The sequence below is a fragment of the Macaca fascicularis genome, chromosome 19, assembly GCF_037993035.2.
Source record: "Macaca fascicularis isolate 582-1 chromosome 19, T2T-MFA8v1.1".
NCBI lineage: Eukaryota > Metazoa > Chordata > Mammalia > Primates > Cercopithecidae > Macaca > Macaca fascicularis.
Window position 1 is genome coordinate 25,209,380 of NC_088393.1, and position 15,946 is coordinate 25,225,325.

Genomic DNA, 15,946 nt, shown 5'->3' on the forward strand with positions numbered 1-15,946 from the left:
TAATAATAAATAAATAAATAAATAAATTAAAAAAATAAACGTTTTATTCTGTGAGATGATTCCAAGGCAATTTCACATTCAGCTTCTATCTAGTTTTTTCTGGAGATATTCCATTTTTCCCAATAGACCATAATGAGTGTCCAAATGTCCCTTAGCAGATTCTGCCAAAAGTGTGTTTCCACCTTGCTGAATCAAGAAAACTTCACTCAGTGAGATTAATCCACACATCACAAAACAGTTTCAAAGATAGCTTCTTTCTTGTTTTTTTAGGGGGATATTCCGTTTTCCCCCTAGAACACAATGGAATATCAAATGTTCTTTCACAGGTTCTACAGAAAGAGTGTTTCCACTCTACTGAATCCAAAGAATGGTTTAACACTGTCAGACGAATCCACACATAAGAAAGCAGTTTCACAGATAGCTTCTTTCTAGTTTTTATCTGTGAATATTCTGTTTTTCCCCAGAAGCCTCAATGGGCTCCCAAATTTATCTTCTCAGATTCTACAAAATGGGTGTTTCCAACCTGCTGAATCAAAAGAAAGGTTTAACTCTGTGAGATGTATCCACACATCACAAAACAGTTTCACAGATTGTGTCTTTCTAGATTATATCTGGAAATATTCGGGTTTTCCCCAAAAGCCTCAATGGGCTCTCACATGTCCCTTCACAGATTCTACAAAAAGATTGTTTCCCATGTTAGGAATCAACAGAGAGGTGTAACTCTGTGAAAAGAATCCACACATTACAATGCAGTTTCACAGAGAGTTTCTTTCTAGTTTTTAGCTGAGGATATTCAGTTTTTCCCCATATGTCTCAATGGGCTCCCAAATATCCCTTCACAGATTCTATAAAAAGAGTGTTTCCAACTTGCTGTATGAAAAGAAAGGTTTAACTTTGTGAGATGACTTCAAACACGTCTTCAAGCATTTTCACGGATAATTTCACACTAGATTTTATCTGAGGATATTCAATTTTTCCCCATAGGCATCAATGGGCTCCCAAATATCCCTTCACAGATTCTACAAAAAAGAGTGTTTCTAACTTACGGAATCAAAAGAAAGGTTTAACTTTGTGACATCAATCCACACATCAGCAATAATTTTTAAAGATAGCTTCTTTCTAGTTTTTATCTGGGATATTTGGTTTTCATAAAAGGCTTCAATGGGCTTCCAAATATCCTTTTGCAGATTCTACAGATAAAGAACTGTCAACCTGCTGAATCAAAAGCAAAGTTTAACCTTGAGAGACGAGTCCACACATCACAAAGCAGTTTCACAGATAGATTGTTTCTAATTTTTTTCTGGAGATATTCTGTTTCTCTCCATAGGCCTCTATGGGCTTTGACAAGTCCATTTGCAGATTCTACAAATAGAGTGCTTCCAACCTGCGGAATCAAAAGAAAAATTTAATACTGTGAGATGAATCCACATATTACAAAGCAGTTTCACAGATAGCTTCTTTTCTTTTTATTATTATTATTATTATACTTTAAGTTCTAGGGTACATGTGCATAACGTGCAGGTGTTACATATGTATACTTGTGCCATGTTGCTGTGCTGCACCCAAACTCGTCGGCACCCATCGACTCGTCATTTACATGTCATTTACATCCCCCTCCCACCTCCCCATGATAGGCCCCGGTGTGTGATGTTCCCCTTCCCGAGTCCAAGTGATCTCATTGTTCAGTTCCCATCTATGAGTGAGAACATGCGGTGTTTGGTTTTCTATTCTTGTGACAGTTTGCTAAGAATGATGGTTTCCAGCTGCATCCATGTCCCTACAAAGGACACAAACTCATCCTTTTTGATGGCTGCATAGTATTCCATGGTGTATATGTGCCACATTTTCTTAATCCAATCTGTCACCGATGGACATTTGGGTTGATTCCAAGTCTTTGCTATTGTGAATAGTGCCGCAATAAACATACGTGTGCATGTGTCTTTATAGCAGCATGATTTATAATCCTTTGGGTATATACCCAGTAATGTGATGGCTGGGTCATATGGTACATCTAGTTCTAGATCCTTGAGGAATCGCCATACTGTTTTCCATAATGGTTGAACTAGTTTACAATCCCACCAACAGTGTAAAAGTGTTCCTATTTCTCCACATCCTCTCCAAGACCTGTTGTTTCCTGACTTTTTAATGATCACCATTCTAACTGGTGTGAGATGGTATCTCATTGTGGTTTTGATTTGCATTTCTCTGATGGCCAGTGATGATGAGCATTTTTTCATGTGTCTGTCGGCTGTATGAATGTCTTCTTTTGAGAAATGTCTGTTCATATCCTTTGCCCACTTTTTGATGGGGCTGTTTGTTTTTTTCTTGTAAGTTTGTTTGAGTTCTTTGTAGGTTCTGGATATTAGCCCTTTGTCAGATAAGTAGATTGCAAAAATTTTCTCCCATTCTGTAGGTTGCCTGTTCACTCTGATGGTAGTTTCTTTTGCTGTGCAGAAGCTCTTTAGTTTAATGAGATCCGATTTGTCAATTTTGGCTTTTGCTGCCGTTGCTTTTGGTGTTCTAGACATGAAGTCTTTGCCCATGCCTATGTCCTGAATGGTACTACCTAGGTTTTCCTCTAGGGTTTTTATGGTATTAGGTCTAACATTTAAGTCTCTAATCCATCTTGAATTAATTTTCGTATAAGGAGTAAGGAAAGGATCCAGTTTCAGCTTTCTACTTATGGCTAGCCAATTTTCCCAGAACCATTTATTAAATAGGGAATCCTTTCCCCATTTCTTGTTTCTCTCAGGTTTGTCAAAGATCAGATGGCTGTAGATGTGTGGTATTATTTCTGAGGACTCTATTCTGTTCCATTGGTCTATATCTCTGTTTTGGTACCAGTACCATGCTGCTTTGGTTACTGTAGCCTTGTAGTATAGTTTGAAGTCAGGTAGCGTGATGCCTCCAGCTTTGTTCTTTTGACTTAGGATTGTCTTGGAGATGCGGGCTCTTTTTTGGTTCCATATGAACTTTAAAGCAGTTTTTTCCAATTCTGTGAAGAAACTCATTGGTAGCTTGATGGGGATGGCATTGAATCTATAAATAACCTTGGGCAGTATGGCCATTTTCACGATATTGATTCTTCCTATCCATGAGCATGGTATATTCTTCCATTTGTTTGTGTCCTCTTTTATTTCACTGAATAGTAGTTTGTATTTCTCCTTGAAGAGGTCCTTTACCTCCCTTGTAAGTTGGATTCCTAGGAATTTTATTCTCTTTGAGCAATTGTGATGGAAGTTCATTCATGATTTGGCTCTCTGTTTGTCTGTTACTGGTGTATAAGAATGCTTGTGATTTTTGCACATTAATTTTGTATCCTGAGACTTTGCTGAAGTTGCTTATCAGCTTAAGGAGATTTTGGGCTGAGGCAGTGGGGTTTTCTAAATATACAATGATGTCATCTGCAAACAGGGACAATTTGACTTCTTTTCCTAACTGAATACCCTTGATTTCTTTCTCTTGCCTAATTGCCCTAGCCAGAACTTCCAACACTATGTTGAATAGGAGTGGTGAGAGAGGGCATCCCTGTCTTGTGCCAGTTTTCAAAGGGAATTTTTCCAGTTTTTCCCATTCAGTATGATATTGGCTGTGGGTTTGTCATAAATAGTTCTTATTATTTTGACATACGTTCCATCAATACCGAGTTTATTGAGCGTTTTTAGCATGAAGGGCTGTTGAATTTTGTCAAAAGCCTTTTCTGCATCTATTGAGATAATCATGTGGTTCTTGTCTTTGGTTCTGTTTATATGCTAGATTATGTTCATTGATTTGCGAATGTTGAACCAGCCTTGCATCCCAGGGATGAAGCCCACTTGATCATGGTGGATAAGCTTTTTGATGTGTTGCTGGATCTGGTTTACCAGTATTTTATTGAGGATTTTTGCATCGATGTTCATCAGGGATATTGGTCTAAAATTCTCTTTTTTTGTTTTGTCTCTGCCAGGCTTTGGTATCAGGATGATGTTGGCCTCATAAAATGAGTTAGGGAGGATTCCCTCTTTTTCTATTGATTGGAATCGTTTCAGAAGGAATGGTACCAGCTCCTGCTTCTACCTCTGGTAGAATTCAGCTGTGAATCCATCTGGTTCTGGACTTTTTTTGGTTGGTAGGCTATTAATTATTGCCTCAATTTCAGAGCCTGCTATTGGTCTATTCAGGGATTCAACTTCTTCCTGGTTTAGTCTTGGAAGAGTGTAAGTGTCCAGGAAATTATCCATTTCTTCTAGATTTTCTAGTTTCTTTGTGTAGATGTGTTTATAGTATTCTCTGATGGTAGTTTGTATTTCTGTGGGGTCGGTGGTGATAACCCCTTTATCATTTTTAATTGCGTCGATTTGATTTTTCTCTCTTTTCTTCTTTATTAGTCTTGCTAGCGGTCTGTCAATTTTGTTGATCTTTTCAAAAAACCAACTCCTGGATTCATTGATTTTTTGGAGGGTTTTTTGTGTCTCTATCTCCTTCAGTTCTGCTCTGATCTTAGTTATTTTTTGCCTTCTGCTAGCTTTCTAATGTGTTTGCGCTTGCTTCTCTATTTCTTTTAATTGTGATGTTAGAGTGTCAATTTTAGATCTTTCCTGCTTTCTCTTGTGGGCATTTAGTACTATAAATTTCCCTCTACACACTGCTTTAAATGTGTCCCAGAGATTCTGGTATGTTGTATATTTGTTCTCATTGGTTTCAAAAAACATCTTTGTTTCTGCCTTCATTTCGTTATGTACCCAGTAGTCATTCAGGAGCAGGTTTTCAGTGTCCATGTAGTTGAGCGGTTTTGATTGAGTCTCTTAGTCCTGAGTTCTAGTTTGATTGCACTGTGGTCTGAGAGACAGTTTGTTATAATTTCTGTTCTTGTACATTTGCTGAGGAGTGCTTTACTTCCAATTATGTGGTCAATTTTGGAATACGTGTGATGTGGTGCTGAGAAGAATGTATATTCTGTTGATTTGGGGTGGAGAGTTCTATAGATTTCTATTAAGTCTGCTTGCTGCAGAGATGAGTTCAATTCCTGGATATCCTTGTTAACTTTCTGTCTCGTTGATCTGTTTAATGTTGACAGTGGAGTGTTGAAGTCTCCCATTATTATTGTATGGGAGTCTAAGTCTCTTCGTAAGTCTCTAAGGACTTGCTTGATGAATCTGGGTGCTCCTGTATTGGGTGCATAGATATTTAGGATAGTTAGCTCTTCCTGTTGAATTGATCCCTTTACCATTATGTAATGGCCTTCTTTGTCTCTTTTGATCTTTGATGGTTTAAAGTCTGTTTTATCAGAGACTAGTATTACAATCCCTGCTTTTTTTTGTTCTCCATTTGCTTGGTAAATCTTCCTCCATCCCTTTATTTTGAGGCTAGGTATGTCTCTGCATGTGAGATGGGTCTCCTGAATACAGCAGACTGATGGGTCTTGACTCTTTATCCAGTTTGCCAGTCTGTGTCTTTTAATTGGAGCATTTAGTCCACTTACTCTTAAGGTTAATATTGTTATGTGTGAACTTGATCCTGCCGTTATGATATTAACTGGTTATTTTGCTCGTTAGTTGATGCAGTTTCTTCCTAGCCTCGATGGTCTTTACATTTTGGCATGTTTTTGCAATGGCTGGTACCAGTTGTTCCTTTCCATGTTTAGTGCTTCCTTCAGGGCCTCTTGTAAGGCAGGCCTAGTGGTGACAAAATCTCTAAGCATTTGCTTATCTGTAAAGGATTTTATTTCTCCTTCACTTATGAAACTTAGTTTGGCTGGATATGAGATTCTGGGTTTAAAATTATTTTCTTTAAGAATGTTGAATATTGGCCCCCACTCTCTTCTGGCTTGGAGAGTTTCTGCCGAGAGATCTGCTGTTAGTCTGATGGGCTTCCATTTGTGGTAACCCGACCTTTCTCTCTGGTTGCTCTTAAGATCTTTTCCTTCATTTCAACTTTGGTGAATCTGGCAATTATGTGTCTTGGAGTTGCTCTTCTCAAGGAGTATCTTTGTGATGTTCTCTGTATTTCCTGGATTTGAATGTTGGCCTGCCCTACTACGTTGGGGAAATTCTCCTGGATGATATCGTGAAGAGTGTTTTCCAACTTGGTTCCATTTTCCCCCTCACTTTCAGGCACCCCAATCAGACGTAGATTTGGTCTTTTTACATAATCCCATACTTCTTGCAGGCTTTGTTCATTTCTTTTTCTTCTTTTTTCTTTTGGTTTCTCTTCTCAGTTCATTTCATTCATTTGATCCTCAATCGCTGATATCTTTCTTCCAGTTGATCGAGTTGGTTACTGAAGCTTGTGCATTTGTCACGTATTTCTCGTGTCATGGTTTTCATCTCTTTCATTTCGTTTAGGACCTTCTCTGCATTAATTACTCTAGGTATCAATTCTTCCACCTTTTTTTCCAAGATTTTTAGTTTCTTTGTGCTGGGTACATAATTCCTCCTTTAGCTCTGAGAAGTTTGATGGACTGAAGCCTTCTTCTCTCATCTCATCAAAGTCATTCCCCATCCAGCTTTGATCCGTTGCTGGCGATGAGCTGCGCTCCTTTGCCGGGGGAGATGCACTTTTATTTTTTGAATTTCCGGCTTTTCTGTCCGGCTTTTTCCCCATCTTTGTGGTTTTATCTGCCTCTGGTCTTTGATGATGGTGACGTACTGATGGGGTTTTGGTGTAAGTGTTCTTCCTGTTTGATAGTTTTCCTTCTAACAGTCAGGACCCTCAGCTGTAGGTCTGTTGGAGATTGCTTGAGGTTCACTCCAGACCCTGTTTGCCTGGGTATGAGCAGCACAAGCTGCAGAAGATAGAATATTGCTGAACAGCGAGTGTACCTGTCTGATTCTTGCTTTTGAAGCTTCCTCTCAGGGGTTTACTCCAGCCTGTGAGGTGTGGGGTGTCAGACTGTCCCTAGTGGGGGATGTCTCCCAGTTAGGCTACTCAGGGGTCAGGGACCCACTTCAGTAGGCAGTCTGTCGCTTCTCAGATCTCAGCCTCCATGTTGGGAGATCCACTGCTCTCTTCAAAGCTGTCATACAGAGTCGTTTGTGTCTGCAGAGGTTTCTGCTGCTTTTGTTGTTGTTTATGTGTGCCCTGTCCCCAGAGATGGAGTCTACAAAGACATGCAGGACTCCTTGAGCTGCTGTGAGATTCCACCAGTTCGAGCTTCTCAGCGGCTTTGTTTACCTACTTAAGCCTCAGCAATGGCGGGCGCCCCTCCCCCAGCCTCGCTGCTGCCTTGCTGCGAGATTGCAGACTGCAGTGCTAGCAATGAGGGAGGATCCGTGGGCATGGGACCCTCCGGGCCCAGTGTGGGATATAATCTCCTGGTGTGCCCGTTTGCTTAAAGCACAGTATTGGAGTGGGAGTTATCCGATTTTCCAGGTGTTGTGTGTCTCAGTTCCCCGGGCTAGGAAAAGGGATTCCCTTCCCCCTTGCGCTTCCCAGGTGAGGCGATGCCTTGCTGTGCTTCAGCTCTCGCTGGTCGGGCTGCAGCAGCTGACCAGCACCGATTGTCTCGCACTTCCTAGTGAGATGAACCCAGTACCTCAGTTGAAAATGCAGAAATCATCGGTCTTCTGTGTCACTTGCGCTGGGAGTTGGAGACTGGAGCTGTTCCTATTTGGCCATCTTGCTTCGCCCCCCCTCCCCCAGATAGCTTCTTTCTAGTGTTAACTGGGATATTCGGATTTTCCCCATAGACCTCAGTGGGCTCCAAAATGTCTCTTCACAGATTCTTCAAAAAGAGTGTTATCAACCTGCTGAATCCAACCTGCTGAATCAAAGAAAGGTTTAACTCTGTGGGATAAATCCACACATTACCAAGGAGTTTCACACATAGTTTCTTTCTAGTTTTTAGCTGAGGATATTCTGTATTCATCATAGACCTCAACGGGTTCCCAAATGTAAATTCACAGATTCTATTTAAAAAGTGTTTCCAATCTGCTAAATAAAAATAAAGGCTTATCTCAGTGAGATGAATCCAAGCATCATCAAGCAGTTTCACAGATAGCTTATTTCTTGTTCTTATCTGGGGATATTCTGTTTTTCCCCAAGGCCTCAGTGGGCTCCCAAATGTTCCTTCACAGATCCTACAAAAAGTGTTTCCAACCTGTTACATCAAAAGAATAGTTTAACACTGTGAGACGAATCCACATATAGCCAAGCAGTTTCACACATAGCTTCTTTCTAGTTTTTATCTGGGGATGTTCTTTTTTCATCATAGGCCTCAATGGTTTCTCAAATGCTCCTTCACAGATTCTACTAAAAGAGTGTTTCCAACCTACTGAATCAAAAGAAAGTTTTATCTCAATGAGATGAATCCACACGTAAGCAAACAGTTTCACAGATACCTTCTTTGTAGTTTTTATTTCGAAATATTTACTTTTTCTCCATAGGCCTTAATGGGCTCCCACATACCACTTCGCAGATTCTACAAAAAGAGTGTTTCCAACCTTCTGAATTAAAAGAAAGGTTTAAGTCTGTGAGATGAAACCACACATCACCAATAAGTTTCACATATAGCTTCCTGATAGTTTTCATCTCAGAATATTCATTTTTTTCCACATTGACCTCAATAAGCTTTCAATATTTTCTTTGCAAATCATACAAAGAATGTTTCCAATCTGCTGAATCAAAAGAAAGTTTTAACTCTGTGAGATGCATCCACACATCTCAAAGCAGTTTCACAGTGGTCTTTCTAGGTTTTGTCAGGGGATATTCAGTTTTTTTCCTTAGGCCTCATGGGCTTACACATGTCCATTCGCAGATTCTACAAAAAGATCGTTTCCATCTTGCTTAATCAAAATAACTTTGACTTTGTGAGATGAACGGACACATCACCAACCAGTTTAACAGATAGCTTCTTTCTAGTTTGTATTTGGTGTTTCTCCATTTATTTCCCTAGGCCTCAATGGGCTCCAAAATGTGCCTTTGCTGATTCTACAAAAATATTGTTTCCAACCTGCTTATTCAAAAGGAAGTTTTAACTCTGTGAGATGAATCCAGATATCACAAAGCAGTCCAGCTTCTTTCTAGTTTGTATCTAAGGATTTTGGATTTTCCCCTTTGGCTTCAGTGGACTCCCAAATGTCCCTTTGCAGATACCACAGAAAGAATATTTCCAACATGGTAAATCAAAAGCAAGGTTTAACTCTTTGAGATGAATCAAAACATCACCAAGGAGTTTCAAAGATAGCCCCTTCCTATTTTGTATCTGGGGATATTCTGTTTTTCCCCATAGGATTCAATGGGAACTGAAATGTCTTTTTGCAGATCCTACAAAAACAGTGTTTCCAACCTGTAGAATCAAAAGAAAGTTTTAACTCTGGGACAATAATCCACACTTCACCAAGCAGTTTCACAGATAGCTTCTTTCTATTTTTTATATGGGGATATTCAGTTTTTCCCCACAGGCCTCAACGGGCTCCCAAATGTTTCCTCCCAGGTTCTACAAAAATGTGTTTCCAAGATGCTGAATCAAAATAAATGTTTAACTATGTGAGATAAATCCATACATCTCAAAGCAGTTTCACAGAGAGCTTATTTCAAATTTGTATCTGGGGATATTCAGTTTTTCTTGAGAGGCCTCAATGGGCTCCCAAATGTCCCTTTGTAGATTCTACACCAAGAGTGCTATCAACCTGCTGAATCAAAAGAAAGATTTAACTCTGTCAGAGGAGTCCATACATCACCAAGCAGTTTTACAGACACTTCTTTTTAGTTTTCATCTGGGGACATTCGGTTTTTTTCCATAGGCCTCAATGCACTCTAAATGTTCCTTCGCGGATTCTACAAAAGGAGTGTTTCCAACCTGCTGAATCAAAAGCAAGGTTTAACTCTGTGAGATGCGTCCACACATCACAATGCAGTTTCAAATGTAGTTTCTTTCAAGTTTTTATCTGAGGATATTTTGTTTTTAACCATACGCCTCAATGAGCTCTGAAATGTCCCTTCATAGATTCTACAGAAAGAGTGTTTCCACCATGCTGAATGAAAAGTAAGGTTTAATTCTGTGAGATGAATCTGCACTTCACAAAGCAGTTTCACACATAGATTCTTTCTAGTTTTTATCTGGGGATATTCAGTTTTTTCCTTTAAGGCCTTTGAGGCTCCAAAATATAACTTTGCAAATTCTACAAACGAAGTGTTTCCAACCTGCTGAATTGAAAGAAAAGTTTAGTTCCGTAAGTTGAATTTACACATCTGCTTGCAGTTTCTCAGACAGCTGCTTTCTAGTTTTTATCTGGGGATATTTGGTTTTCCCCATAAGCTTCAATGATCTCCCAGATGTCCTTTCACATAATGAAAAAAAAGAGTGTTTCCAACCTGTTGAATCAATAGAAAGGTTTAACTCTGTGAGATGAACCCACACATCACAAAGCAGTTTCACTGATAGCTTCTTTCTGTTTTTTATCTGTGAATATTTAGTTTTTTCTCATAGGCCACTGTAGGCACACAAATGTTTCTTTGCAGATTCTACAAAAAGAGTATTTCCAACCTGATGAATAAAAAGAAATGTTTGAAATTTTGAGATGAATCCACACATCAAAAAACACTTTCACAGATTGCTTCTTTCAAATTTTTACTGGGGATATTGAGTTTTTCCCTGAAGGCTTCAGTGGGATTCCAAATGTCCCTTTGCAGATTCTACAGAGTGTCTCCAACCTGTTCAATGAAAGGAAATGTTAAACTCTGAGATGAATTTACATATCACCAAGCAGCTTCACAGATATCTTCTTTCTAGTTTTTATCTGGGGATATTTTGTTTACCCCATAGGCCTCAATTGGTTCTCAAATGTCCCTTCACACATTCTACAAAAAGAGTATTTTCATCCTGCTGAATCAAAGGAAAGGTTTAATCCAGTGAGATGAATCCATACATCACAAAGAAGTTTCACAGATAGCTTTTTTCTAGTTTTTATCTGGGAATATTCAGTTTTTCCCCTTAGGCCTCAATGGGTTCCAAAATATCCCTTTGTAAATTCTACAAAAAGAGTGATTCCTACCTGCTGAATCAAAAGAAAGGTTTAATTCTTCAAGATTATTCCACACATCATAAAGCAGAATCACAGGAAGTTGTTTCCCAGTGTTTAACTTTGGATATTCAGTTTTTCCCCAGATGTCACAAAAGCCTCCCAAATGTCCCTTCTCAGATTCTACAAAAAGAGTGTTTCCAACCTACCTAATCAAAAGAAAGGTTTAAATCTATGAGATAAATCCACACTTCAAAAAGCAGTTTCACAGATAGCTTCTTTCTAGTTTTTATCTTTGATATACTATTTTTCCCCATAGGTCACAATAGACTCCCAAATGTCCCTTCACAGATTCTACGAAAAGAGTGTTTCCACGTACTGTATCAACCAAAGGTTTAACTCTGTGAAATGAATCCACATACCACAAAGCAGTTTGACAGATAACTTTTCTCTAGTTTTTATAGGAAGATATTTGTTTTTTCCCCATAGGTCACAAAAACCTCCCATATATCCCATCACAGATTCTACAGAAACAGTGTTTCCAACCTGTTGAATGAAAACAAGGATTTAACTCTGTGAGGTAAATCCACACATCACAAAACAGTTTCACAGATAAGTTCTGTCTGCTTTTTATCTGGGGATATTCGGTATTTCCCCATAGACCTCAAGGAGCTCCCAAATGTCCCTTTGTCTATTCTACAAAAGAATGTTTTCAACCTGCCATATCAAAAGAAAAATTTAACTCTGTGAGATGAATCCACACATCACCAAGCAATTTCACAAAATGTTTTTAGTTTTAATCTGGGGATAAAAGTTGGCCACCTGATCCAGCAGGGGCAACCCATTCAGGTCCACTTCAATGCTGTGAAAGCTTTGTTCTTTCACTCTTCACAATAAATCTTGCTGCTGCTCATTCCTTGGATCCACATTACCTTTATGAGCTAGAACACTGTGAAGGTCTGTGACTTCTCTCGTGAAGTCAGTGAGACCATGAGCACACTGGTGGAACAAACAACTCCAGACATGCTACCTTTAAGAGCTATAACACTCACTGCGAAAGTCTGCGGCTTAACTCCTGAAGTCAGCAAGGCCATGAACCCAACAGAAGGAAGAAACTCTGGACACATCTGAACACCAGAAGAAACAAACTCTGGACACACCATCTTTAAGAACTGTAACACTCACTGTGAGAGACTGCGGCTTCATTCTTGAAGTCAGCGAGACCAAGAACTCACCGGAAGGAATAAATTCTGGACACAATAATTTCAAAGAAAGCTCTAACTTTGTGTGTTGAATCCAAGCATTATAAGACAGTTTCCCAGAGTGCTTATTTCTTGTTTTCATCTGGTAATATTCAGTTTTTCTCCATAGGCCTCAATGGGATCTGAGAAATCCCTTCACAGATAGTACAAAAAGAGTGTTTCCAACCTCCTGAATTAAAACAAAGGTTTAAATCTGTGAGATGAACCCATACATTACAAAGCTGTTTCACAGATAGCTTATTTCTAGTTTTTATCTGAAGATATTTGGTTTTTCTCCATAAGTGTCAACGGACTCCAAAATGTCCCTTCACAGATGCTACAAAAACACTGTTTCAAATCTGCAGAAGCAAAGAAAGTTTTCACTCTGTGAGATGAATCCACACAACAAGCAGTTTCATAGAGAGGTTCTTTCTAGGTTTTCTCTAGGGTTATTCCTTTTTTGCCCATAGGCCTTAATGGGCTCCAAAATGTCCTTTCACAGTCACTACAAAAAGAGTGTTTCCAACCTGCCAAATAAACAGAAAGGTTTAACATTTTGAGATGAACCTTCACATCACTAGGCAGTTTCACAGACAGTTTCGTTTTAGTTTTCATCTAGGGATATTCTGTTTTTCCCCATAGGCCTCAATAAGCTCCCAATTGTCCCTACACAGATTCTCTTTTTTTTAATTTTTAAATTTTATTATTATTATTATACTTTAAGTTTTAGGGCATATGTGCATAACGTGTAGGTTTGTTACATATGTATACTTGTGCCATGTTGGTGTGCTGCAACCATCAACTGGTCATTTACATTAGGTATAACTCCCAATGCAATCCCCCCCTCTCCCCCCTCCCCATGATAGGCCCTGGTGTGTGTGATGTTCCCCTTCCCGAGTCCAAGTGATCTCATTGTTCAGTTCCCATCTATGAGTGAGAACATGCGGTGTTTGGTTATCTGTTCTTGCAATAGTTTGCTGAGAATGATGGTTTCCAGCTGCATCCATGTCCCTACAAAGGACACAAACTCATCCTTTTTTATGGCTGCATAGTATTCCATGGTGTATATGTGCCACATTTTCTTAATCCAGTCTGTCACTGATGGACATTTGGGTTGATTCCAAGTCTTTGCTATTGTGAATACTGCTGCAATAAACATACGTGTGCATGTGACTTTATAGCTGCATGATTGATAATCCTTTGGGTATATACCCAGTAATGTGATGGCTGGCTCATATGGTACTTCTAGTTCTAGATCCTTGAGGAATCGCCATACTGTTTTCCATAACGGTTGAACTAGTTTACAATCCCACCAACAGTGTAAAAGTGTTCTTATTTCTCCACATCCTCTCCAGCACCTGTTGTTTTTTTACTTTTTAATGATTGCCATTCTAACTGGTGTGAGATGGTACCTCATTGTGCTTTTGGTTTGCATTTCTCTGATGGCCAGTGGTGATGAGCATTTTTTCATGTGTCTTTTGGCTATATGAACGTCTTCTTTTGAGAAATGTCTGTTCATATACTTTGCCCACTTCTTGATGGGGTTGTTTGATTTTTTTCTTGTAAATATGTTTGAGTTCTTTTTTATGACAAACTCACAGCCAATATCATACTGAATGGGAAAAACTGGAAAAATTCCCTTTGAAAACTGGTGCAAGACAGGGATGCCCTCTCTCACCACTCCTATTCAACATAGTGTTGGAAGTTCTGGCTAGGGCAATCAGGCAAGAGAAAGAAATCAATGGTATTCAGTTAGGAAAAGAAGTCAAACTGTCCCAGTTTGCAGATGACATGATTGTATATTTAGAAAACCCCACTGCCTCAGCCCAAAATCTCCTTAAGCTGATAAGAAACTTCAGCAAAGTCTCAGAATACAAAATTAATGTGCAAAAATCACAAGCATTCTTATACACCAGTAACAGACAAACAGAGAGCCAAATCATGAATGAATTTCCATTCACAATTGCTTCAAAGAGAATAAAATACCTAGGAATCCAACTTACAAGGGATGTAAAGGCCCTCTTCAAGGAGAACTACAAACCACTGCTCAGTGAAATCAAAGAGGACACAAACAAATGGAAGAACATACCATGCTCATGGATAGGAAGAAACAATATCGTGAAAATGGCCATATTGCCAAAGGTAATTTATAGATTCAATGCCATCCCCATCAAGCTACCAATGAGTTTCTTCACAGAATTGGAAAAAACTGCTTTAAAGTTCATATGGAACCAAAAAAGAGCCCGCATCTCCAAGACAATCCCAAGTCAAAAGAACAAAGCTGGAGGCATCACGCTACCTGACTTCAAGCTATACTACAAGGCTACAGTAACCAAAACAGCATGGTACTGGTACCAAAACAGAGATATAGACCAATGGAACAGAACAGAGTCCTCAGAAATAATACCACACATCTACAGCCATCTGATCTTTGACAAACCTGAGAGAAACAAGAAATGGGGAAAGGATTCCCTATTTAATAAATGGTGCTGGGAAAATTGGCTAGCCATAAGTAGGAAGCTGAAACTGGGTCATTTCCTTTCTCCTTATACAAAAATTAATTCAAGATGGATTAGAGACTTAAATGTTAGACCTAATACCATACAAACCCTAGAAGAAAACCTGGGTAATACTATTCAGACATAGGCATGGGCAAGGACTTCATGTCGAAAACACCAAAAGCAATGGCAACAAAAGCCAAAATTGACAAATGGGATCTAATTAAACCAAAGAGTTTCTGCACAGCAAAAGAAACTACCATCAGAGTGAACAGGCAACCTTCACAGTTGGAGAAAATTTTTGCAGTCTACTCATCTGACAAAGGGCCAATATCCAGAACCTAGGAGAACTCAGACAAATTTACAAGAAAAAAACAAACAACCCCATCAAAAAGTGGGCAAAGGATATGAGCAGACATTTCTCTAAAGAAGACATTCATACAGCCAACAGACACGTGAAAAAATGCTCATCATCACTGGCCATCAGAGAAATGCAAATCAAAAGCACAATGAGATACCATCTCACAGCAGTTAGAATGGCGATCATTAAAAAGTCAGGAAACAATCATGTCATCTGCAAACAGGGAAAATTTGACTTCTTCTTTTCCTAACTGAATACCCTTTATTTCTTTCTCTTGCCTGATTGCCCTGCCCAGAACTTCCAATGCTATGTTGATAGGAGTGGTGAGAGAGGGCATCCCCATCTTGTGCCAGTTTTCAAAGGAAATTTTTCCATTTTTTGCCCATTTAGTATGATATTGGCTGTGGGTTTGTCATAAATAGCTTTTATGATTTTGAGATATGTTCCATCAATACCGAATTTATTGAGAATTTTTAGCCTGAAGGGCTGTTGAATTTTGTCAAAGGCCTTTTTGCATCTATTGAGATAATCATGTGGTTTTTGTCTTTGGTTCTGTTTATATGTTGGATTAGGTTTATTGATTTGCATATGTTGAACCAGCCTTGCATCCCAGGGATGAAGCCCACTTGATCATGGTGGATAAGCTTTTTGATGTGCTGCTTGATCCGGTTTGCCAGTATTTTATTGAGGATTTTTACATCGATGTTCATCAGGGATATTGGTCACTTCATGTCTAAAACACCAAAAGCAACGGCAACAAAAGCTAAAATTGACAAATGGGGTTTAATTAATTAAAAAGCTTCTGCACAGCAAGAGAAACTACCATCAGAGTGAACAGGCAACCTACAGAAGAGGAGAAAATTTTTGCAATCTACTCATCTGACAAAGGGCTAATATCCAGAACCT